Below are 25088 nucleotides of genomic sequence, written 5' to 3' on the forward strand. Positions count from 1 at the left end.
AACTGTCTGGGAAGGACATTAGCTCCAGGAGAAGTGTGCTATAAGCACAAAGAGCTGCCTGAGGAGCAGTTCAGGAGCAAGTCCACTTGATGTCATGAGGGGTGACCAAGCTGAGGGGAGCTAGACAACAAGCAGAATGTGGCAGGGACATCTGAACTGAATGCAGACCAGATATTGCAAGACAAAGGTTCCCAGACCATTCACAAATACACACCTCTCATAGACACACACCACCCCATAAGCCCATAGAGTTGACATTTGGCAGCTTCAGAAGAGCCCCACAGGATGATTTGAAGGTTGGCTCACATCCTGAAATAAATCCACTATCAAATAATATTCTATTCAATGCACCAAATTCAAAACTTGCCAGCATTCATTGCTCTAAACATCAACAGAAAATCATATCTGCTTTCTTCCACTCTAATATGCCTTATTAAGCAAAAAAATACTCAGAGCAGGGACATTTTTACTATGTTTTAACACAGCATTTGGCACAGCAGAGTCCTGGGTGGGTCTCCAGGCGTAAGTGTAATGCAACAGGCTTTATATGCCATGCAAAAGCAACATGAAAAGTATTAAGATAGAGTGATGGTCCCAGTTGTAGCCCACCTGCCTTTTCTGAGGGAACGCCAAATACCATCACTGTGGAAAATAGCAGAGATCAGCTACTGAGGCTGTCTGCTTCTGGGTAACTCCTCCATCTATCTTCACATGCACGAACTTCCCGTTTTCTGAAGTACTGGAAGCAGACCAGGTGTCATTGACTCTGAGCCTTTCCCTACATTATCTGGACGCGTGAGCAGTCCTATTCTCCCTGCAAAGTCCAAAGGAAGTCAAACAACACTTTGGAGATCCAGACGAAATACCAGGTGCAAGGCACTGACCTCCCCAGGCTCACCAAGGAAACCATACACAAAGGCAACTAACTCTGAGCTCATCTTTCTTTACAATCAGTGCAGGAAGAGGCACAGCTCTCCCAAAATCTCAATGGGAGCCTCACTTAATTAGTGATTTCCCTGGCTAAGCGAGTCATCGGAATCCGGCCACAGTCCCCAAACTGTTTACCCTTCCTGACGGCCTAAGGTGGCTTTTCTCTCTCTGCTGTTCCCAGCAGATGGAGTCCCATCCACAACGCACACAGACTGCCTAACTTTGGAAATAACTTTGTTCTACAGAAAAGATCAGTGAAACGTTCTTCCATTTGGCTGTTTAAAGCAAGACTCCTAGGCTCACACTTGCCTCATTTCTGTGCAGATGATCACACAACAGAGGAGAAAAGTCTCCCATCTCCCCTCTATTCCTTCTGTCACAAGACCATGATGTTGCAAGTGTTAAGAGGATACTTCTCAACACCAGATCCAGGCTAGACTGTTACGTGGGTATCACTGGGTGGGTACCAGTTGTGCTTTTAACTGGGTTTGAGCCAAATTTGGTTTCTGGTGCCTCAAGATTCATTTCTTTACTGCGCCCTGAAAAAACACAAGTGTTAAATGATGCAAATCTTTGCAAGCTGCAGCATCTCACAGAAATTAAGCAGTTGATATCAACCTTTTTATAGGACCTAACAAAAGAGAAGCCCGCTTTAACAGTTGTGCAAGTCCACACTGCACATTTAGAGACACTAAGGGAAGGGCAAGAAGGGCCTCCCAACCATCCCACTACAACCACCACCCTTCTACCAAGGCCATAAAAAGATAGAGATGTTAGATAGGGCTTGCGTGGCCACAAGCATTTTTACTTGCATGGCAGAGATAGCAAGTTAAGATATGATACCACAAAAATGCTGCTGTTCTGCCTGCACTTTAACTTCCAGCAAGAAGTCTCCCCACAGATTTAGGGTAGAGATCTTAATAATTTAAAGGGAAATCACTAAAAGTTATACCATCTATTAAGCCACGTCAGTTCAAAAGTTACTTAGAAGAGTAGAGGATTATACCCTAAGACTTCCTTAGACATCACACGAAGTTCATTCCAAAGCATATTGCAGCCAACGAGAAAGGATGTAACTACAGCAAAGCTTGAAAGGAAGAGATTTATTTTTTTTTTTTATATAAAGTCCTCAATGCTCTGAAATGCCCTCTTCCCTCAACCACAGCAGCTCCCAGCAAGCCTTGCCTCACTTCAAAGCACTGCAGATTCAGAGGAATTATTTCCAAACAGCAGGGCAGAAAGCAGTAATACAGAACAATTTTCCTGCTGGCCAAAGAGGAAGTTGATGCAATAAGTGGTTTATTTCCCAGATTTTAATTAAGCTGTATGACTGGAATACTGCTGCAGACAAACACAGCAAAAGACGCATACTATCAGACAAACATTTCTAATGTTAGAAACTGCACAAAAAAAGGGAAAACTGCAGGACTGAAGTTTTGTTTTGTACCCTACAATAACGTATGAGATCAGGCTAAATCAGAACTCCCCTGTGTGGTATGCTACACAGAAGCAGAGCAAGAAAACACCTCTTGCACACAGGCTCCAATTCAAGGGATGGGATGACCGCCAGACAAGTGGATTCGAAGAAAGAAGGGAGTGTAGCAAAAAAAAAAAAAAAAAACACCACCAACAAAAAAAAACATGTTCAGGACAGAAAGCAGTGGCCCGCTCGGCCAGCTGCCTTGCTGTTGTGGTTCAGGGCAGGATCGGCAGGAAGAAACCCCCTGGAGATCTCGGGGCCGACAGCTCCAGAGGCGTTTACACGACTCGCTTGCATGGTGGGGGAAAAGCACCCGTATCTGCCACTCCTCTTTTGGGATGAGCAAGGTGAAGACAGAAAACAGGGAGGCTTCAGCGGATGCCTGAAGGTTGGCAGCGTTGACAGCTGGGACTACATGTCAAATTCTCCATAGTATGCCACTGCCGGTGCCAGCAGAAAGCGACCAAGAAGAAAACTGGCCTGTGCCAGCACCTGCAGGACCCACGTACCATTTAGCATTTTTTTTTGCTAAAATCCTCAATGGCAAACAAACAAACGCAAAAACACCATTTGCAGTAAAAATGGTCATTGTTTTGAATGGTTGAGTGTCAAAAAAATATCCAGACACAAAGCAAGGACAGCCTAGACTAGTTTTAACCATGTGGCTAGACACAAAAGATCGTATCTCATAGACGCTATCGGGGAAAGAAAGGAGAAAGGTTAACATATAACCCAGATGAAGATCTAGGGAGAAGGCAGAAATGGCAGGCTGACAGAAAGGAACGCGGTAAAAAGGTTTTCCTTATTTCCATAGCTTTCGTCAGCATCCTTTCTCAAAAATGCAAGGCAGTTTCTCATGTTGTCCACTGCAAAAACAACAGTTTCAGGACAGCTGATCTCTGCTGGAGCAATCATGTTCTGCCTTCAGCAAGAAGCTGTGCTGCCACTGCACACCTCTAGCAGAAAGATTATGAATTCTCCTTGAGAACTGTGGGATGAAACAGGCTCCTCTTTCCTGAAATTGAGACAGTTCTGTTGTTAATTTACTGCTGTCTAAGATCAGCAAACTCGCATTTCCTTTCCTACTCGCACCAAACAGGTTTGAATGGAAACAACTCCAGTACCTCAGAACATAAAGAAGAGACATATTTGAGTTTCCTCTTGATGCTAAGCCAAAAAAAAAAATAAACTGAAAGGAAGGGGGAGTAAAGGACAGACTGTCCACAGGGGTGAGCAACCTTCCTTTCCTTAAATTGCTTCCCATGTCTGGGCACTGAGTTTCTGTCACAAGACACGTGAGAGCTTCACAGCGCTCCTTCAAGATACAATATGGGCAGGAGAATGTGTACAGGTACAATCCACGTCATGATTTCCTGCTCACGCGAAGAAACCAAATGCTCTTAGAGCCCTACCAAACACCCATCCCAACTACCTCAAAATTAGAAGGAACAGGCAACAAGTAATTCAGTGTCTGCGCGTCCCAAACACTCAGTTGGACTCCGAGTGCTTTCACACCCCTCACAGACCCCGGCTATGTGCCAATCTCTCACATACACTCAGAGCATGTGCTTGTATCCTCCCAAATGCACTTTTCCCTTTCTCCCTCTCCCTTCTGCAATTATAACAGAACGTGTCATTCAGCTGGGGAGGGAGGAGGAGAAAAAGGAAGGAAAGGGTGGTGATTTGATGTGCCTATGTCTGCTCTGCCTGCTGTTTTGGGCTCCCCTCCTAACAAATAAACAGTGCCCATCTCTTGCGCCTTATCACATCTTTTCCAAATTGCAGAATGAACACTGGATCGATACCATTACTGCTTTACTGCCACCTATGAAATTACAAACAGCATCTCTATCTCTACAGCTGACATCTCAGTTACAGCCGGCTAGATAGCACGCCTAAGGTCAGCTCCAGGCTCTGGCACTGCTGGGAGACCTAGAAAAATGCAGGAAACGCTCACCTGATGGAGCTCGTGTCCAAAGCCACTGGACAAAAAGCCTGGAGTTAGCACTGGAAGTCGCCCCCTCTTCCCCGTTTTAAACGAAAGGCGAGATTATTGTTAGCATCTGCTGAAGTAAAAACGCTTGCCCAGGAAAACTCTCTCAGGTTACATCTGCGTTAGGAGTATTTCAGCAGTACCAGAGCGGTGGTACAGTGTATTGGCAAAGCTGCACGTCACGCCCATGTAATAACAGAACACGTAGTTCAGACAAGCCCTAATAGCACACACGTGCTTTACTAGTGCATGGGAATTGGTGCTAGGACCCTCGACTGAGAGCTGCACCAATGGAAGATTTTAGCTATAAGTGAAAGGATGTTTCCACCCGAGGCTGGTTAGATGTAGATCAACAGGCATGGAACAGACTCCTAGAGCATCAGTGCTGGATGCTGCATGGCTGAAACAAGCTTTGACCAGCCTGTTGTCACAGCTGGATGACACCAGGATCAAAATGCCGAAGCCCTCTCTATGGTCCTAGCACTGAATTAAAGCCGTAACACCAAAGAAAGCCCGTGCATGAGCTCCGCTGTTGCTCTCGCTGGCCATTTCCTGGGACAGTCAGAGCAGAAGTTTTCTATTGCTGCCCAAGTAAGGCGGCACCAGCACGGAAGGCTCTCCCTCTGCCTCTAACTTGAGCTTCTCCGAATACCGCTTTAAGATTACGCTGGCAGTACGGCCATTGTGTTTGCGAAGCGGGGCGGGGAATAAAAAAAACGAGGTAATCCACGAGTGGATTAAGTGACTGAAGCCACTCTGGAATCCTGCAAGAGCAGAGCACATCCAACTAAGGACCAGCTCTGGCTCAGCCTTCTCCAAGAGCAGCGCAGCGCCAGCTCAGCACCACCACACGCACTCCAGTAGCTGACTCGCGCAGAGAAGCAGCAGTGCTGCAGTCTTTATCGAAGGCGACCTGCACCTGCAAACCATCTCGGCTTTCTCACACACAGCGTGTCTGCAGAATGCTCCTGAGCGTGAGCAGAGCGAGGTTAAAAGCAGGACATTTGAAACCCTGGGAGGTGAGCTTAAAATAAAACGTCATCCTGACCTCAGCCATCTGTGTTTAGGTTTACAACGAGGGTATACAATCACATACAGACACTGTCCCAACGCGGAGCGTTAGGCAGGAACAGGATTTACATTCAAACCTACTGAAGATGGAAATTCGGATACTTGCCATTCACGATCACCGTAACTGTTAGTTGTTTTCTCCATAAATACTGAAACACAACTGGGAAGGAAAATCTTTACGGTCATCCTGCATCATTTAGGGGGAGACCCCCCGACCACGACCTGAAGGACTAACGGATTTCCAAGCTCACCAACTGGCCATACCTTTCAGTTGTAACTTGGGGTACGAACGAACACCGTGTACCAAGCACCTAGATACACCCAGGTTCTGAGCCCCAGTACCTCAGCAGGCCCCGAGCTAGGCACGAACCTTCCCGTTTCCTAACCAGAGCGTGAGCTGCTCGTTTCCAGCTGCCGACGAGCGGCTTCTGGGTGGCTTGAAGCGACAACGCCGACTTCGATCCGCCTCCCGGCACCGCCACCCCGAGACCGAGGGGTTCATCCCCACGCAGCGCCAGCCCTACCGAAGGCAGCCCCGCGGCGCACCGCCCGGCAGCCGCCCGGGGACGTGCCGGCGCCAGGCAGAAGGAAGCTACCGGCGAGCGCGCAGCCCGCTCCCGCACACCCCGGCGCCGGGCAGGGAGCCGCTCCCAGCCCCCGCGAGGCTCCCCGCGAGGCTGCCCCGCACCCCGCGGCACCCGGCCCCGCTCCCCCCGCTCACCTCGGCCTCATACCGCGGCCGGACGCTGCCCGCCGACGGCCGTTGGCAGGGCGGGGGGCGGGGCTCCCCCCGCGCGCGCTCCGCCCCTCTCCCGCCCCACCCGCGGGTACGCGGAGCTCCGAAAGGCACCGGGAGGAGGGGGGGGGAGAAGGGAACGACGGTAACAGCCACGCGGCCGGGCGGCGAGGTTCCCCCCGCCTCGCCCCCCCCCCCCGCGCCGTGCCGGTGGTACTGCCCTCCACCCCCCTCCGCGCTCGAATCGGACGGGACCGGGCGGTGATTGGCGGCGGGGCGGGGCGCGCCGAACGGGATTGGCGGAGCGGGGATAAAAAAAACGGGGGGGGGGGGGGCGGGGCGATGGGGGGCGGGGCGATGGGGGGCGGGGCGATGAGGAGAGGGCGGGGCGATGAGGAGAGGGCGGGGCGAAGCCGCGACCGTTTAAAGCGCCCCGGGCGGAGGCGCGCGCGCGGCGGCCGTTAGGGGTGGTTGTGAGGTGGCAGCGGCCGGGGCCCTGAGGGAGGGCCCCCAGCGGCGGCGGCGTTAAACGCTGCGGGCGGCTCTGGGCACGCGGGGCGGTGGCAGAGGGGGCCTCAAAATGGCCGGTGGGTGCCTGCGGGGTCATGTCGAGAAAGAGCTAAATGTATTTGTGCCTGGGGCCGGCTGGGAGAGGCGCGGAGCCGTGGGCACGGCAGCCCTCCCGTTTGGGCCTCGTGTGCGCGCTCTGGAGCGAGTGAGATCGCGTCAGAGGGTTCGTGCCGCCTCCCTTGCCCTCGTCTCCCGCTCGCTGCGTCAGCGTGGAAGACCCAAGTAGTGACTAATCCCTCGGGTGACACTGGTACAGCAGAGGTGCTGGGTGGGCAGGGAGCTGACAAAATCCTGCCTTGCAGGAAAGCACCGAAAACCTACTGATGTTTAGTATGCGTATAGGTAGGTTTATAGGTATGCACGCGTTTGCTTTTTTAAATGCTATCAGAATACTGCTTCCAGGCTGGATGCTCTGCATCTGAACTGGCTGTCAGGAAGAGCACTTCACTCAGTATATACATACACCCACGTCTGCGTGCGCTTACATGTTTCTGTACCACTTATATATATTTCACTCCTGTCTGTACCACTTACTGTATATAAGCAGTACGTGTATATAAATTGTCTTTGCCACGCTCAGCTGACTATGCCCGTGAGCCAGGGGAGCCAGCTAACGTGCACTTGAACAGAACAGGAATGCAAACCAATACAGAAGCACTGTGAATAATCCAGGAATTAAGAATTGGGTACAAACCCAGGATTATATGATAATAGCAATGATAATACGAAAGTACACCAGTGTTCCTTTACATAGGCCTTTCCAGCAGAGGTATTTCAAATGCCTTTTGTATCCAGAGCCATACAGTTCTAATCTCATACCAAAGCCACAGTTTTCCAACCCTACCTTAAGAGAATTTTTGACTTCCATAATCTGTTAAAGATTTGGGGTTTGATTTTGTCTTGAAAAGCAGTCAGGTACTGCAATAATGTGATACAAACCAAAATGATACTGCTCATAAGAGATGCACCAAATGAGCTCATGTCCTGGCAGAGGAAATTCTTACTGTGCTGTGGTGTGACAAATATCAGCCAGAAGTGCACAATTCCCAAATCACTATCTATATCCCTGTCTGAGAACAGATGGAGGAAAGCCTTTGGCTGGTACAAACTTGGCTCAGCCTACCCTATTTACTGATGGAGTTTCCATGAGCATAGAAATTAGAGCTACCGGTTGCAATCGCTTGAGAGCCACAGCCAGCTGACTCAGCTTACGTGGTGGAAAATCTGGCAAAGATAGTCTGTCCTTACCTGAGCAGGTGCCTATGTTCGTACACGTGCAGGTGCCAAGGGGCAGTAAGACCTGCAGTTAGTGGATAATTCCCCCCTTTGAAGTCCCCCAAGTTCTTTGCAGGGGAGGCAGCAGCTCATATTAACTGCTGATAACCAAAAGATCGAGGTGCTTTTCTCAACAAAGATGCAGGTTGAGGATGTGTTAAATTACTGCAAGATGGAAGTAGGTGGAGGAGAGGGTTCACAGATGGCAATATAGAAGACATTTTTAAATGCTCTTAAAGAGGCTATTGCATACAGTGTGTCCACTGATTACAGGCTAGGCACTTGGCCTCTGAACAATCAGGAGGGCTGTCAGTTTAACAGTAATTTTGTAAAATGCTAATTAGGACCCAAACAATTCCCATTAGGGAACTGGAGATCCATCTGCACTCGAGAATGAAGCTGCCTATGCCATCCACAGCAAGACTTGAACGTTTTGCCTTGGTGTCTTGGAATCCAGCAACAGAGAGGCTTAGTCATATGACAGGGTTATTTGCATTATTATGCTGCCAGATTCCCAGAGGAGTTTTCACAATGCACTGTAAGAGGAAGGGTTTAAACAAGTAGAACTAAAGCAAAAACAAAGCACTGTGCTTCCTTTGCATGTCTCCTTTTACTGCGCGCACGTGGTGCTCAGAGGGGGAGGAGGGTGCAAGGCAATACCATACAGAACTTTAGGCTAATAAAACACACCCTTGAGAGCACACAAAAGCGAGGGGTTGGGATATCGGTACAAAATGGCTACTCTGTATAAACAAGCTAAGAAAACTGAAATCCTGCAGCTCAGCCTTGCAGAATTCTGATGTTCCAGGCTTGTGATGTGCAAGGTGAGCCCATCGCTGTCTGTTCCCTGAGGCCTTTACAGTACTGCTGCTTTGCACTGGGCTAGATAACAATCACCGTGCGTCAGCAAAGCAACGATTCCCTGTGAACAAGTGCCTGCAAGCACCATAAAACTGGGTGCCTCACGCTCCAGAAGTCACCTCCAGTAAGCTGACCAGCAGTCGAGGCAGCAGTCCCAAACCAACCCGGGGAAAAACACCATGGCTCAGGGTTCAGCTCTTAAAAGGAGGTGAGCTGCTGCTGCTCAAAATAAGGTCAGGTTATGGCACAGTGCCCCATTTTGAAAAAATCAATATATACAAAAATAGGGCCTGCCTTCTTTATATATTCCGGTTCTAAAATAACTGAAGGTTCACAAGGGCCAGCTGCTGCTCCCGGTTAGACAAGGATTATAGCAAGGAAGGCAAGTTACAGAAGAAAATCCAAAGAAGCTTTTAGTTTCTCCATGATATCAAAGCTATTTTTACAGTAAAAACGGCCAAGGAATCTTGAATTCTCTGTTGACAGCCTTCCAAAACTCAGAACATGCCAGGTGCATGGCCAGTCCTGTGGGAATTGGTAACCTCTTCAAATACTGAGAACTAACGAGTAAAAACAGCAAGGGAATTTTCAGATGAGGAGGCGATCACTGAATTCCAGGGCTGGAAGGGATACTGAGAAGTCCTCGAACTCCATCCCTGTGAAAGCATCTCTGCCCCATCTGTTTTACCCCTTGAAGACCTCCAACGCTGCAGACACCACAGGCTACCCAGGCAAGCCATTCTGTTCTCATGATTCACTCTTTTTGCCTTTAGTTTTTCCATAGTGATTTACCTGGATCCCTTTTACCATAATTTAAATCTATTTCTCATGCTACCCATCAAAGACAAAGGAAACATTTGTTCCTTTAACCTTTGCAGCAGCCTTTTAGTTGCATGAAGACTTACTGTGTCACTTCTAATTATATTCTCCAGACCTAAATGCCATTTCTTCTTATCTGTCTTCCTAGGTTACATTGTGAGACCTCTGGTGATTCGTGATGCTCATCTTTGGAGGCTCTCGCTTTAGTCCATGTCTGTCCTGAATTTCACTGCCAGGAACAGCATGCAGCGTGCTCCCAGCTGAGGCCTTACCACCGTTATGTTGAACGGAAGGAGCACTTGGTGTGTTCTGCAAACACCCCTCCAGTTAGTACATCTTAGCGTGATGTTTACGGTGCTAGAGGGTTTTGTGTGCTTTCCACGTCCATGTCACTTTGTAAAAGTCAAGGCAACAACGTGAAAGCAAAGCGCCGCTGAAGCATTTGAAATGCTCTCCATTAACCAGAACTTTTGTCTCCTATACAGAAGTGTTTCTGCTAAAAGTCACTGCATTTAAATTGCTGCCTGCTGGAGGCGATTTAATGTGGGATCTCCTTGATGGGTTATATTGCCTTATTTTCTGATGCTTACATCTATTTGCATAGCTAAAGCATATTTCCTTTACGTAAAAGTAATCTGTATACAAACCAGCTGCTGAATGCTTCCAAAAGAAGCAATGTTTCCCGAAGAAACCGAGGGACAGCAGAGAAAATCTAGTCTACAGAGGTCTTAAAATTTGCTGTCTTCTGCATCAGCTGCAACCGTTAGCAGGAAAAATTGTCCAATTCTGGGGAAAACATAACGAGCTTAATCCCTAAGCAATAACACAGGTGTTCAATTTGTCTTTGAAATACAAGGCAGAAGTCATCATGCACCCTACATCCTCCTGCATGCTAGTGGATATTTATCGCATGAGCATTTGAGTAACCGTAGTATTTATAAAATGAAAATATTTAACCCTTTCTGCCAACCTGAACATACAAGTCCACACTAATCTGGAGTGATGTTGTGTGCAGGGGTGGCAGCTGAGTTCCAGATAAACTGCTAGTGGTGTTTCATTACAGAAAAGCAAATACAAGTCTAATTCACTTTGAAAAAGTACTTATTGGCTCACCCTGTAAACGTAAAGGCTTTTCTAGGTCAAAACTCCTCCAGCTTGACAGGGCAATAAAAAGCCAGCCCACTGATCCAGTTAACTTTGAGCATTTAGAAAAACATTTCTAATCCTTCAGACTAAGAAAATACACATTCAGATAGGAACTCATAATGAAAGTTTCCCTGCAGCTACATGCAAATCTGCTGAATGTTGAGTGTAAACTGAGCATTTGGGAGTATTTTAGGAATTAGAGAGGTTCTGGGTCTGTCCATACACACTCCAGGTAATTTCACTGCTCATAGATTGTCCAAGTAGTAAAATCTAAAATTGCAGTCAGGTTTGCTGCTACTACTCAGGGCTGTGGGCATATGAGAAGCTAATGAGAAACACACAACTTTCACTTCACTACACTGTACTATATATTTTTTTTAAGTAGTGACAACCTAAAAGAAAGGCTACACAAGGGCAGAAAAATCCCTCCCAGAACTGTACAGGACAGTAAGGAAGAGTAACCCAGATCATTTTGACTTCATGGTTGCTTATAGAACACCTGGATGTGTAAAGAGGTACAAGATCACCTAAAGCAGAAAGACAAGGGCTTTTCAATGAGCAAAATGTAAATATGCAAGAAGACAACTGTTGTCATGCTATGCAATTAATATATTAAACAAAAAATCATGAGTACAGCAGTTCCTTTTACTCAGCTAGTCCTTGAGAAGGACTAAAGAAATGGATTTAAATACATCTTGGTTGAGGAGAATAGAAAGCAAGGCCTGCAACATCATCACCGAGACACCTCATTGGTTCTTGACCTAATTTGGGCTACACGAGTCCTGCACAAGAGCTGCCTGTGCAGGGCTTCCCCTGGGTCTGGTTTACTCCACATAGCATGCATTAAGGTCTATAAGGCATGTTTACTATTTTGAGTTTGGATTAGGAAAGAGCCTGAGCCATGTTTTGTATACTTGTTGTTAAAACAACATCATTTTACTCCTCTAAACAAGCTGCGTAGAGCAGCTCCGTTGTGTTGCTGTCTAGAAATAACCAACAGGCCTGATTCTCAAACAAGTCTGGAAGTTTTCTTCAAGCTCTTAACTTACCCACGGTTAGGCTCTCTAGCAAAAGGCTCTGGGGTCCTTGTTGAGAACCTCACTGTTTTACTAGTAGTATTAGATCTGTCCTTTGGCAAGCTATAAAAAAGACTCTACCTATGTTCCATCCAAATTCATCACTGTTTAGAGTATTATTAATAAAAAGGGGAAAGTAAATCGATGAAGTCACTTTATTGATCCTGAAAACGTGGAACTACTATTAATAAAACATGTTTATGTTGTTTTATGGGTAGGTCAAAGTCCTGGTAGGGTGTGTTTGTCATTCTAATTCATGTGCGGCTTCATCAACAAAGTATTTGTTATTGCAGTATTGTATTTATTCATCTCCTGTTTTCCTCCCCCACAGCCAGAACATCTGCTAAACGTTTCTGAATCTGAGCTTGTTGGGATAGGGCCCATTACTTTTACATATTTATGAACTGTGTGGTACACTGGCATTCATTCAGCGAAGACGGCTTCCCGAGGCTCATGCACGAATGACATAAACCGGTACTGACTTATGTGCAGGAGGTCTGCATGTGCAGAGTTCACAGAGGGGCTGGAAACCCTGTTACATGCAGAAGTACTTAAACGCCACTGCTGAAGAGGAACATAACTAGCTGCTAATATCTGTGTGATGCAGGAACGCAAAAAGGAAAAACAGGTATTTAAGAAGTCCTAAGGAATTGTAATGAAGAGTAATGTAATTAAATGGAATGAGAAGAATTTGTGTCTGACCCTAGAAACATACCTTACCATCAAAATACTTCAAAGTTTGGTGAAATGTTCCAAAAAAAGCAAAAGCTATGGTGCTTGTGTTAGTTGTAACAGAGTGGACAAAGCAGAACACAGAACTGGTTCTTGGGGTGGAAAATGAACAAATAATTCATGGTGGAAAAATGAACAAATAATTCATTTCTGATTTCTGTTTTTCTTGTTGTAGTCCAGCATCTCATGCCAACACTCTCACAGGCACATCTTTATGCTATTTACACACTGAAGGGAGTGTATTCTGCCTTCATTGTGTGGAGAACTTACACATGTGACTCTCATTACCACAAACAGAAACTATGTTCATAAATTTCCCTTTTGTGTGTGGACTGAGTGGACCTGTCGCTATTTGCTTTTCCGGCTGGATTGCAACCAGTGCCTTTCCAAAGCAGAAGTTGTAATATTTTCAAACCTCATGAAAAACAGTGTAGCCCATCCCCTCTCAACTGTGAGAGCCATCCATGCTCTGAGGATCATCTGTCTGCCTAAATCCATGCCAGCAACAGAACACAAGCACAAGCACAGCCTAATAGTCTTAATGAGATTACAGCTACAGATGCCCCAGTGCTGCTGTCTGGCCAAGGAACAGAACAAGCATCAAATTCATCTGGAGAAAAAAAAAAAATCCCCTTAGCTTCCATGCGAGTGGGTTGCAGTTTAACCAAGATTTCAGAACTACGGTGTGCCAGATCCCTTTGATTTCTTTTTCCTAACCCCCTTTTTTTTTTCAATGCATAATTGTTTTTTATAAAGCAGCATATTATTCTCATGGATCTTGAGATTCAATTAATATTTTGCCAGTGTGAATTTAAAACCGGTTCTCAGACTGCTCTGTAGCCCTAATACATTTAGAGATGCCTATTGTTAGCTATACTAGATTGATCTCACACATGGCTTTTGTATGTTTCCTACTGTCTGTTTGTATGCTTGCCTATGATATCCATGTGCTACAGTGGAGTGTGGTGGATCTGTGCCAATACAATCGTTCTTTTTTATCAGCAGTTTATCTGATGCATCTGTTTGGCTCACTGGACAGAAATTATTTGTAACTCTATCCTACATATGAAGAATACTCTTTCTGCACCTGTTCCAAGCAGCGTTTGGTTTGCTTACTGCTAAAATTCTTCATCTTAACAAAAACAAATGAGTATGTGTAACAAAGGCTGGAGTTGTGGATTAAATGAAACAGCTGATCTTTGGATAGCACTATATCAGATGGCTAGGATGCAAAACCTGTTACCAATGCATTAAGGTGTGGATTGTGCTGCTGTTACTGCAAACTGCAGGTACTGCCATGCGGATTTCATTATGCTCGCTTGGTGCCAGCAGGTGAGAAACCTGCTGCAAGTGGCCAGCCCCTGCAGGACTTCATGCCTAGAGGAGAAAATCCAGCAGTAGCACCTTCACAGATTTTGCATGGAGACTATTTAAAGGAGCTAGCACAATAGAAAACCCCTCCCCTTAAAAGCAGGGAAAAACAGAATTTTATAGTTGCTAAGAAACGATAAATAACATTTTTCAGTGGAAGACACGGGAGGCCAGTGCGGTCAGTACTCACAGAGCAAGGCTGTAAAAGTGACCCTCTTCTCGCACAAGTCAGCTCCTCCCCGACAGGTGCTCATAGTTCGCCCGCCTCTGCCAGGGCAAGCGCCCAAATCAGAGCCCCTCGCCGCTCCTCGGGCCCTGCCTCCACACGGGTTTCTCCTTGGGGAGCCTGCACAGGCAATTCTCTCTTTCTTCAGCTCTGCAAGGTGAAGGTGAAGTAAAAAGGAGATGGGGACCAGGATGCAAAGCTCCTTCTGCGCGTCTTTCCCAGAGCATCATCGCGCAGGGGCTGGGGGAGACAGGCGATGCTGGCTCCGGCTGCCAATTCGTCACCACTGCCATGGCAACGCAGCAGTGGTCTCTGGCAGGAGCCGAGCAGCAACGGGAGCCCCAAATGCTTGCATTGCCCCCCCCTCCTCCTCCTCCGAGGCCTCCGACCAGGGTAAGCCACCCATTCGCAAGGAAGGCTGTTCTAGACATTGAGTGCTTCCTCCCCACACGCGCACCTTTGGCTGCTCCCCTCACGGATCCCCATCTCGTTTGCATGGTGTAGCAAAGCTGGCAGCATCCCCAGGGAGCCGTCACTTCCCCTGGGAAACCCTGTGTCATGTGAAACGGGAAAAAGGAACCTTGTTCTGGTAAACATCTGAGCATCAGTGCATGCCCACCAGTGTTTGAAGAACAGCTAGGACAGGGTGGTATAATTCTGTCTCTGAGCAGGTGAACGAGCAGTTGAGGCAGTAATGGGGTATTTTTCTGCCAGGTTTTTCTCTGCCAACATGAGCGAGTGCAAGTGTGTCTGTGAGGCCCCGTCTACAGCTACGGGGAAGCTGTAGGGCAGGCAGAGTTCCTTTGTTCCTGTCTCCTGAACTAAAGCGTCCTCACCTTATCCTTTCTCAGTCTTAACATTGCTGTTTTCTACTTATTTAAAATATTTTTATTACAGCATTGACATAAATATTATTAGTAATGTGGTAGGACAGCCTGCAGGCACAGAGACCTACAGTCTCTGTGCTCTATTTAGAGAAGAAGTCAGGACTGCAGAGCTGGCGTTATTTTGCTGGACAATGAACAATTCAGGCTTGTTTTGGAAAGCAAATCCTTGGATAGTTAAATAATACCACTTGTTTGCGAGAGACTATTTATCTCATCTTCTTAATAAAATGTCACTAATGGTTCTTTGTTGCTTTCCATATTATTCTCTCCTAATGCCAAGTGCTTCTTTTAAGGTGATAGATTTCCTGTCTAAGGATGCCCGTAACAAACATAGCTCTTTGTACACGTAGGTGGTAGGGACAAAAACAAACATGCAGCAGTTAAAACCCACACTAACTTTCCTGTCCTCACTTTTAACTCAAATTGTTTGAGCTTTCCCTGACGGTGGCTCATCATAACCTGCTGGATAGGAACAGGCCTCCCGATGCCAAAATCCAGATATTAAAGATCCTACCACGGCAGGGGATTAAGTACATTTTTTTCCCAATATAATCTGAAGCAGCAGAGATGGGACTTGCTCAGAGCAGCAGTATCAGCCAGAAGGGTTAGAAAGACTTGAACCAAATTCAAAAAACTGTGAGTGGGCTACAAAAATCTCCAACTTTAATAACAGTAACAATGAAAGTCTTGTTACTCATCTTTGCTTCTGCCTTCAGACTCAGTTTTCAAGCTTTTCTCCAATACTAAAAGAAAATTGTAATTTATTTTGGTTTAGGAGAAGTTACATTTCTCCTGTGCTTATGTGATTCTAAAACGTGGGACTTGGAGAACATCACCAAATACAGTGGTGGCCATGACAGGGCTGCAAGACAGGGCAGCGTAGAAGTATGTCTGCAAAGCAGGTAAGCTCATTTAGGGATGGTCCCAGGAAGTCTGGAGCCTTCACACTGAAGATGCTGGGCTTTAACAGCATCCCCCCGGTCCTTGCATGGTGGCTTAGTGGCTTGTTCAAAAATTAGTTACGAGAACACCCGGAGTTACGAGCATCTGGTTCCATACAGACAGGAGGTTACTGAAATTATGAAAGCACATTATAAAAATCTGCATTACAGTGGGCATTTTATGGCTTCTTCCTCAGTGATTTTAAACGAGAACGGAATTAGATCAGAAACTGAACTGCACACTTAATCTTATATGGGGGAAATGCTGGCTGGCACATATAATTAAATATATCTGTCTTGCTGGCCCCCCTCCCCTCCAGACATTTTTATGCTTGGCTTGGTGGAAGAGACGTGGTGCCCCTGGGTGTGATAGCACGAAGCCATTCAAAATGAAGCTGTCCCCTGAAGAAGACAATCCTGAGAAGGAACAGTGCTGGGTTACCAGGGGTTATGAAAGCTGCAGAGGGATGTAGGGGAGAGGAGGTGGCTGGGCTTGACCTGCAGCACGGAGGAGCCTTGGCTTTATTGTTTCACAGTCAGAGCACTAGCTATAAGTGTTTAATGGGATCATGAGGGTTGCTGTACCATTACTTATGGAAGAGGGCATAAAAATGACAGCAGCTAATAAGCGCCATTTTCTCATCAGTCGCCTCATCAAGCTAATTTCACGAGCGGAACGCTGCAGAGGCTAACGGGCTGGAAATGACATTCAGACTGCTGAATGCAGGCCAGCACAGAGAGCGCGTGTCCCTGTGCGTATGCACCTCATTCTCAAACCACAAACAAAAAGAGAGCTACCGTAAACATACATCCGCAGCAGGACACATTTCCTAAACCAAGCTGGAAGGCTAACGTCAGCACATTTGTTCTTCCTTTAGGATTAAGAGGCAACAGGAGCGGGAACATGAATGTCCCTTTGTCCATAAATGTCCAGACCACATTCCTGGGTGTGAAGTTCCCTCACAGAAAGGACTGCTTTGTCTGGAGTTTGTGACTGGGGACATCAATAAGCCCCTAAAAAAACCTCAAACTTGGTGGACCAGGGTGGAAACACACCTTTCTTTGAGGAGCTGGTTCAGAGAAGGGGTTCCTGTGTCTGGGGGAGGAGGGTGCCTGATGCGAAAGGCAGAAAGCGGATAGAGACGCGTGTGTGGTCCAAGGGCAGGATAAAGGCAGGGAGTGTGTTTATGCGTGTAGGAAGGGAGTGGATTGTTTGCGGTGGGAGTGCATGCATGTGAATTAGAGATGTCAAGGCTGAAAAAGGTCTTGTTGGCCTTTTCACTTTTACTTCTTTTAGGCACTGAAGATTTGAAAAGTTGAATTTTCTAGGCATTGCAACAAATTGTCTAACATAGCGTATCTGCTGTCATCACTGGTCACTAATTAGATAACTCTGACAAAAAATCTGTGGCGAGATTTGTTCTTTTGAATACTGACGTTCATTTTTGCTCTTAGTGTCACTACCCAGTGATACTTTTTACACACATTTTACACACAATTCATTTTTTCACTGTGATCTATAGTTAGCCTTATCAGGGAGTATCTATGCTGTTTTTCTATTTTTAAAAGAGGGGACCACATTTCCTCAGTTTTTGCTTGAAATTCTGTGGTGCACTGGTTAAAAAAAACTCACAATGAGTTTTCGAGGCCATTAGAGAGTTATCACCTCTCTAAAATACATTCTGTGCTAAATGATTTAGCAATGCTAGGCTTTTTGCAAAACATTTCCATACCTGATTTTCATGGAGATCCTTGCTCCTGCTTGTCTGTGCTCTTATTAACTGCTGCTATGGTCATGCCTGTTATTGATAGGTTTCTGGAAAGCCTAGCAACTCAGCAATTTTATAACTGCATTATAAATAATTCAATCAACTGTTCTTCCTCACATCTAGCTCTCATTTATTAATGGACTTTCTTTCTAGGCAGTATTTTCTCATCTCTCATCACCATCCAATATATATACTTGGGGGAGGAATGTAATTAGTTTTGCAGTCCTTCTGCCAGAACTTCCACCAACTTCAGTCAGAATTTTGCCTGAAGAATGCCTAATGATAGCCTGTAGGAGTTGGTCCTATTTCTGTACTCCGGGAGCAGGCTGAAAGGAGTGCACACAGGTGGGCAGTGGAGTCCCACGGGCTTTTGAACCCTGAGCATTTTAAGAGAAGCATTAAAGGGTGGGTTTATATGTATGAGAAGAGAAAAGCGAAGGACATGGGGAAAACCAGACAGGGCGAAAGGGCAGAACAAACTGAAGATTTTTTTTACAATTGACTTGTGCTAAACTCTGGTTGTGGGTTTGTTTTTGTTGGTTTTCTTTGACTGATTGTTTTGTTGTTGGTGGTGGTTGTTTTGTTGTTGGTGGTGGTTGTTTTGTTTTGTTGTTTTTTTTAATTTTCAAATAACAGAGGAATGGATTTTCTCTCTCTCCCCTTTTCTGTCATCAGACAGCTGTGCAAATATTTTAGCATGTGATTGTGGAAGCACAACACTGAAAACTTCTGAATTGTGCCAAAAGAAAAGTACAGGAAAACAAAAGGCAAAAGCCCGGGGCAGGTCTAGCTGCCAGGATTGTCCATCCCCAGGAGAGCTAGACAGAGGAAAAGGAGGAGAAAAAAGGAGGTCTGATGGCTTTCATTGCTTACAGTGACAGTATCCCGGGTCATAAGGAAATGCAAACTTTTGTAGTCCTATATAAGGAGGGTAGCAAAGGTATCAAAGTAATTAGTAGTCTATTAAATCACCGCTTTCTTGAAGGTTGTTGGCTTTATCTGCAGCACCAATTGCTTGCATTGTATTTGTGCGAGATACCAAGTTATCAGGTTGCAGGTACATTGAAAACCTGACTTACACGATACAGTCAGTCAACCTTTGAATTTGGGAAATCAGTGCTACGTGCTTGGTCTGAGGTTATACTGGTCTGGCATGAAACGTTTCTCCTACCAGCAGTTTCAGAGGCTCATCAACAAAGAAGTGATTCAGGTCAGCTGACTGAAAATGCATCTCTTCACAGGTTCTCTGAGGAGCTTATGCCACATACGTGTGGGCAGCAGGTGATAATGCAAGCCTAAATATGTCACAGCCAGGAATCGAGTTGCATAGTGATTCTCTGCCAAAGACTCCTATCTTCGTGCTGCAGGGAAATGATTTAGCCCGTTAAAAACATTAGCTTTCACTTGCACTATTCTCAGTCTTTTGCTTGCCACACTCATTTGATGATTCCTTTGCACTGAGTGACAGAACAGCTTCATCTTCCCCTACTGCTTAAGGTAAAGCAGTAGGTCATGCCATAACCATATCCCATCTCCCAGTAAAGGCAAATGCTAAGTTTTGCAAAGGAATGTGCAAAAAATAATCCTGCTAGTGAACAGCTGAAGGAATAAGATTTCTTCCAAGAAGCTGGACATCATTCTCTCCCCTGAAACATAGGATTGGTGATAATTCTCATTTTTATTAGTCTCATATAACTGCAGATGTTATTCAAGCGAACAAGACACCTTTGGCTATGCTGCATGTCATCTCCTATTCCAGGGAATTAAGCAGGTGGTTATTAAACTGCAATAATAACACCTACACTGTGAACACACTGAAACCCTAAAGGAAGAAATTTTTTCCTTCCGTCAAAGCCAGCAAAATCATTTAATCATTTCAGGAAGCCTTCATACTCCACACTTCCTCTAACCATTTTCATTCCACTTCATTTAATGACCTGCATTATTAACTAAGGTTAATCAGCTAATGTTTTGCACAGTGCTTTGGACAGGTAAAGCACTGTATAAACCCTTGGCATGAATGATTCATCAGGCTACTATTTATTTTACTGTTGTTGCTCTCCATGCTCTTGCTCTTTTCCATATTGCCCTTTCTAGGCAGCAGCCAGGGTGAAGCCAGTGCTACCACGGTTATTATTTCTAGCCCAAGCTGTGTGGTCAGCCACACCATCCATCTCTGGCTCTTTGAAGAGTGTAGCTTTCCTGGTACTGCCACGTGTATTTTTACGGAACCTGAGTGAAGATCTTGTGCCCGGTTACCCACTTAGCAGCATTTTCACCAGGCCACCAGGCTCAGGTTCCAGCCGTAGCTGCAGCTGTTCCCTTACCACATCTGCAGGGGTCTCCGCTCTCCTCCCTCAGCAGAGACCACAGCTGGTTGAGGCTCCCCCCAAAGAGAGACCGGTGTCCAGGCTGAGTCCTGGAAATACTTTCAGTTCTGCCGTTTCTTCAGAAAACCGAACCAAGGCTCTGTTGACATAGAAGAGACTACAAACCACTGCAGAGTCACAGTTGATGCGGCCTCAAATGACAAAGAGGAAGCTTGCCTGTGACAGAAATTCCACCCTTAGAAAAGAGGTTTGAGGCCCCCTTCCAGCTTCTCCACAGCCGTGTGTGACTCTGAGTAGGCCACTTACAATTAGATGTACAAGCGATGTTTCATCCTGGGTGTCTCAAGCTGTGGTTGTTTTGAGAGACCAGAGACGCGATTTACAAAAATGGCAGTACGTATCCCTCCAGTCGAAAGCAGTGGGCCCCATCGTCATTGTCTCTCCAGATCAGATGAGGTAAACATACAAAAACTTGGTTTGCTTTGTTTTTCTATAGCTGTCAACCATACAAATTCTGCTTTATAACTGAGAGTCAAGTCAAGTTCTTTCCTCCTTACTCATAAGTAACATTCAGCAGGCCAAATCAGGCCACAGCGATGCCAAAAATATATCTCTTTGGAACTTGGTAAACAATTTTGTTGATACTGCTGAAAATGGAGAACCATTTTCTTAGTGTGTTGGCTCCTCAGAGCTAATGACAGCTCATTTCTTTGAGTCACTGAGATCGGCAGACCCAACTGTGAGAGCAACTGGGGCAGGCAGAGCTGTTGAATCGCATGATCATCCTCTGATGTTCCAGTTTACTTTAACTCCTTCTTGAGTTTCTGAAGCAAAAGGCTGTCTCACATTCAAAGACACTGAAGCCGCAAAAGACTAGTCCCGAAACAAAGTCCCTGTAATGTTCCTTTTTCCCTTGCCTAGTTCACTGCCAGGCAAGTGTAGGACTACTTCTAAGCAGAAACACTCAAGCACAGTGCTAAAGACAGAATTTAGCTCTCTGGGAAGGCTGCTGTCAGGCCGTGGGGAGGGGAAGGAAGGCCAAAACTTGTGAGAGAAGGGAGAGAGGCGAGGAGAGCACTCTAAGCATTCACCCTCGCAATGCCCCTTTCTTCCATATCCTCACATTGTGAGCAGCTCTGAGCACGGTTTTGGGGGGACCATGAAGTCCTGGCTTCTTCTAATCCTTCTCACCTTGGCCCTTGGCATTTCTGGAAGACCACTCGCACCTTCTCCAGGTGAGTCCTGCAGTGATGTCCAGCAGCCTGCCCAGCACAGGTGCGGGCACAGTCCCCAGTGCTGAGAGGCAATGGGATCTGCAGCAAGCCAGCAGCTCGGGAGCAAGGAGCCAGAGAAGAAAATGGAAGAAAAGCAGAGGGAAACAAGTGGACAAGTGCAGGGAAGAAATACACAAAAAAAAACTCAGAGCAAAATCTCTCTGAGCCACTTAATGCATTTTAATTCATTGGTTTGCTGGCATCTCTGAACACCAGGAGAGCTGGTTAAGCACCAGAAAAGTGGCACGCTTGCCCTGAGGCCTGTCTGCACGTGCAGGCGTGGAGACCAAACAGGCAGCATGGAGAATGGGGCTGAAGTCTACGTGCTATGCGTAAGCACATCATACATATGCAGTACCAGCACCTCTGAGACGTACACATTTACGAGTCAGGCCTTGCATCATGACAGGATAGGCTTAAAAACCTTAGGATTTTGATCTTTAAAGAAAACGATAAACAACAACAACAAAAAACATGACCATCAACACTTATGCTAAAAACTGTCCGGACTGGTGGATCCCTCTGATGAACAAATGCTAAGTTTGGATCGATTTGCAGCAAAAGGCTGATGTTTTGATCCACAATTGCCTGATACACAACACAAGGAAACAGCCTGGTTGGGGATGACTGGGCAGGAGGAAGAAACAGTATGTAACAGTTTTGACTTTTTTCATCAAATGAAGAAGGAAATAATATATGGATCTTCCTTCTCTTTGGCTACAGTCACCCTGTGAAAGCAAGGGGATTGGTTTCTGTGGCTCATTAACCCAGGCTGCTGCTGTTTCATGAAGATCAATGTATCACTTAGTAGAAAGAGGCTTTTCAACTCTGCAAGATATTATCTGCCGATGGCTACCATGGTATTTATAGACATATCCATCAGTGTAACAGCAGGAAGCAATTCTCTACGGGTCAAATTGGGTGGATTCCCCCCATTTAAATGCCATTATGAATGCAGCTTTCTGTATAGGATTAACCACTTAACCCACTGAATCCTGAACATCAGCAGCTATTGTTCACAAAAATTGATGATCTCCAGGGCTTACTTGGCTGTGGGATGGCTGACTTGTTTTCAGTGTCAATTGTCTTTTCAAAGAATAAGGTTCTTTGTTAACCTCTGACTTGCTGAGCAGTGGTGAAGGCAGCCTAGTAAGTGCTTCACAGTTCTCTTCTAACCCTATGATTCAGGCAGCTCTAGCAATTTAGTCCCATGTTTGTCCTATTTCTGGCCAGTCTGAATCCTCCACTGTCACATGAGCGGTGAGAGCACAGAACCAGCTTTGATCACAGCAAACTTAGGAAAACAAAAAACAGTGGTTTGGAGGAAGAAGTCACAAAGTTTGTGTGCGTTATGCAAAGTGTTTTAATGCGTCTAGCCTAGCTTTTGGTAATGATTTACAGAGCTAAGACTATTTTGCGAGTCACCTCCTTTGGGGATTTAGCATGCACTGATTCCATCTCCTAAAATTATCTGAGTATCTTTCTAGAACTGAGTTTCTTCTGGTGAACACACCTTTTGGCATGAGACACTCTTGCAAGGGGAGCTTAGAATAGGCTTATTGTTCTGGCAGCTTACAGCACGTAGGGAATGGTAACTGCTGGTTAATTGTACACGAGAAAGACAGGATGCTGAGTCCTGGCATGGATAAGTGTTCTTGAACACAAATAACAAATCTGAGGTACTTATGGTTCTGTTCCCAATTGCCAAGGTGCCAGCAGTCATATCTGTCCATCCACTCTCCCTTTCAAACTTAGCATGACCTCCTGATTCCCCTGTTTCGATAAACTTTCCCTCTTGTTTGCAGTGACCTCTACCCTCATGACTTGGTTGTATTCCTGGTGCCAGCCTGACACACCTGCATGCAGCTATAATCTTCTGCTGTCTACTACCCTGCTGGTGCTTCCTCACAAATACACCTCATGAGAAACATGAGGGCAGATACTCTCTGTCCCCAAGTGCAAAAATTAAGTTCTGAGTCTCTGGCAGAATCCACCCCAGTCACCATCCCCACGGGACTGGTTAATGTTTATGGGTGAGTCTCGTTTCCATTACTTTGCTCATGAGTAATTTTCTTTTGCTAGTACACACAGCCACAGCATACTTCTGTTTCTTCGCTTTACCTTAATTCATTTCTTTTCATCCAAAGCTCTCAGAACACTTCATAAATACAACATAAACTGCAAAACTAATAACCCTTCTACCAGGTAGTAAAGACAATGAAAATATTATCTCTGTTTTATGAAAAGAGAAGCTGATGTTCAGAGAGAGAACAACTGTACAGGAAGAAATCTCTAGCCAATGAACTCTGCTTCTAAGATGACTTGGGATAATTTTAATGCTTCACATGTACCTTCCCAGGACATATTTAATTTTCAGCTAAATCAAGACACTTGTACAAGTCTATTAATCAGTAGAACTGCTTTAAAAATGACTACACTATATAGCTGTTCAATCATTTTGGAAACACCTGGAGCAGCTTAGGAAGTCATTGTCAGGGCCTGTACCCTGACAGCACTGACAGACCTTCCATGCCCTGACCAGCCTCAGCGGGGACTCCCACCCTGCCCCTTGCTCCCTGTGTCCATTTAAGTTGGCTCCATTTAAGCTCCATCCTGGGCACCCAAGTCTGGCCTGAGCTCTGCTCTAGCTGTACGAGCCCACGGTGCTGTCACTCTCCCCTGGGCAGACCTTGGACCTGTGTTGCAGTCCTATCTCCAGCTACTCCCCACTGGACTCCTGGCATGGACCCTGATCCTAATCCTTCTGGTGCTGGTGCTGCTATCAGCGCCTGATGCTGTCAGCCCTCTGGATCCTGCGGGTGTGACTGCACCCTGGTCAGAGGGCACTGCCCCTGCCTGCCCTGGGCTCGCGACGTGTCCTCTGTGGAGCAGCCCCGCTCTTGCTGCTCCCCGAAGCCCTTGTCCCCACAGCCAGGCCGCTCTCACACTGGAAATGCTGGGAAAGATCTTACAAGCACTTCAGTGCAGAGCCACGAGTCACCTTGGTCCAAACCCTTCTCGGCAGTAGTTTAAAAGTGGCTGCTGTCTCTGCAGTGAAGTGGCTGACATGCACTAACACAAGCTGTTGTGTTACTGCTTTCCAGAGACGAGCCAGCATTGATCCGGGGTGAGAGTTAATTGTGGTGGGAGTACCAAGCTGAATTCCCCCAGCTAGATCTGCCAAAGGGTGACTGAAGTTGGAGACAGGAAAGTTATAGCCTGAAGTTCACTTTGACTAAACCAAAAATATTTGAAACGCAACTGTCCTATCTATGGTAGAGTTCCAAAATATAGTAATTACAGTTTATTAGCTTTTCCATAACATTTCAAGCAAGTTCTTTCAGGTTGCCTACACTGAGTCACTTTTTGGAAATAAACATTTTGGATCTAACCCTAAATGAGAAATCATTTCAGATTTGGTAATACAGACTGAGTTTTCAACTTCCTCCATGAACAGGCATCTGGAATGAAAATGTAGCTAGAAAATTCTGGCCTGCCCTTTCAGGCTGCTCAGGCTGCTTTTAAAGCTGAAAACCTCCAGGAGAGACAGCCGTTAGATTCCTTGCGGGCTGCCCTTCCCCCAGTGCCGAGAAGTAAACAA

General features: G+C 46.0%; 1 protein-coding gene and 1 long non-coding RNA gene across 19 annotated transcripts in view; one reads left to right on the forward strand and one right to left on the reverse strand.

Annotated features, from left to right (window-relative positions):
* Positions 1-15574, reverse strand: part of MICAL3 (microtubule associated monooxygenase, calponin and LIM domain containing 3) — a 168453-nt gene extending 152879 nt beyond the window's left edge. For 6 of the 17 annotated variants that reach the window (XM_066998876.1, XM_066998863.1, XM_066998856.1 and 3 more), the window contains exon 1: positions 6196-6400. The gene's annotated coding sequence lies outside the window, so the exon portion shown is untranslated. Of the gene's footprint in view, positions 1-6195; positions 6403-14250 lie in introns of those variants that run through there. The other 11 variants (XM_066998846.1, XM_066998839.1, XM_066998786.1 and 8 more) reach the window with 7 other exon arrangements.
* Positions 6628-14253, forward strand: LOC106030924 (uncharacterized). Of its 2 annotated transcripts, none has more exons than XR_007158079.2 (3): positions 6628-6797; positions 9884-10061; positions 12289-14253. It is a non-coding gene; the product is annotated as an uncharacterized lncRNA (long non-coding RNA). The 2 variants fall into 2 exon arrangements; XR_007158089.2 differs by having other exon boundaries at positions 6629-6797; positions 9884-10037.
* Positions 15575-25088: the final 9514 nt, after the last annotated feature.

Source organism: Anser cygnoides, chromosome 1 (assembly GCF_040182565.1).
Source record: "Anser cygnoides isolate HZ-2024a breed goose chromosome 1, Taihu_goose_T2T_genome, whole genome shotgun sequence".
NCBI classification, from domain to species: domain Eukaryota; kingdom Metazoa; phylum Chordata; class Aves; order Anseriformes; family Anatidae; genus Anser; species Anser cygnoides.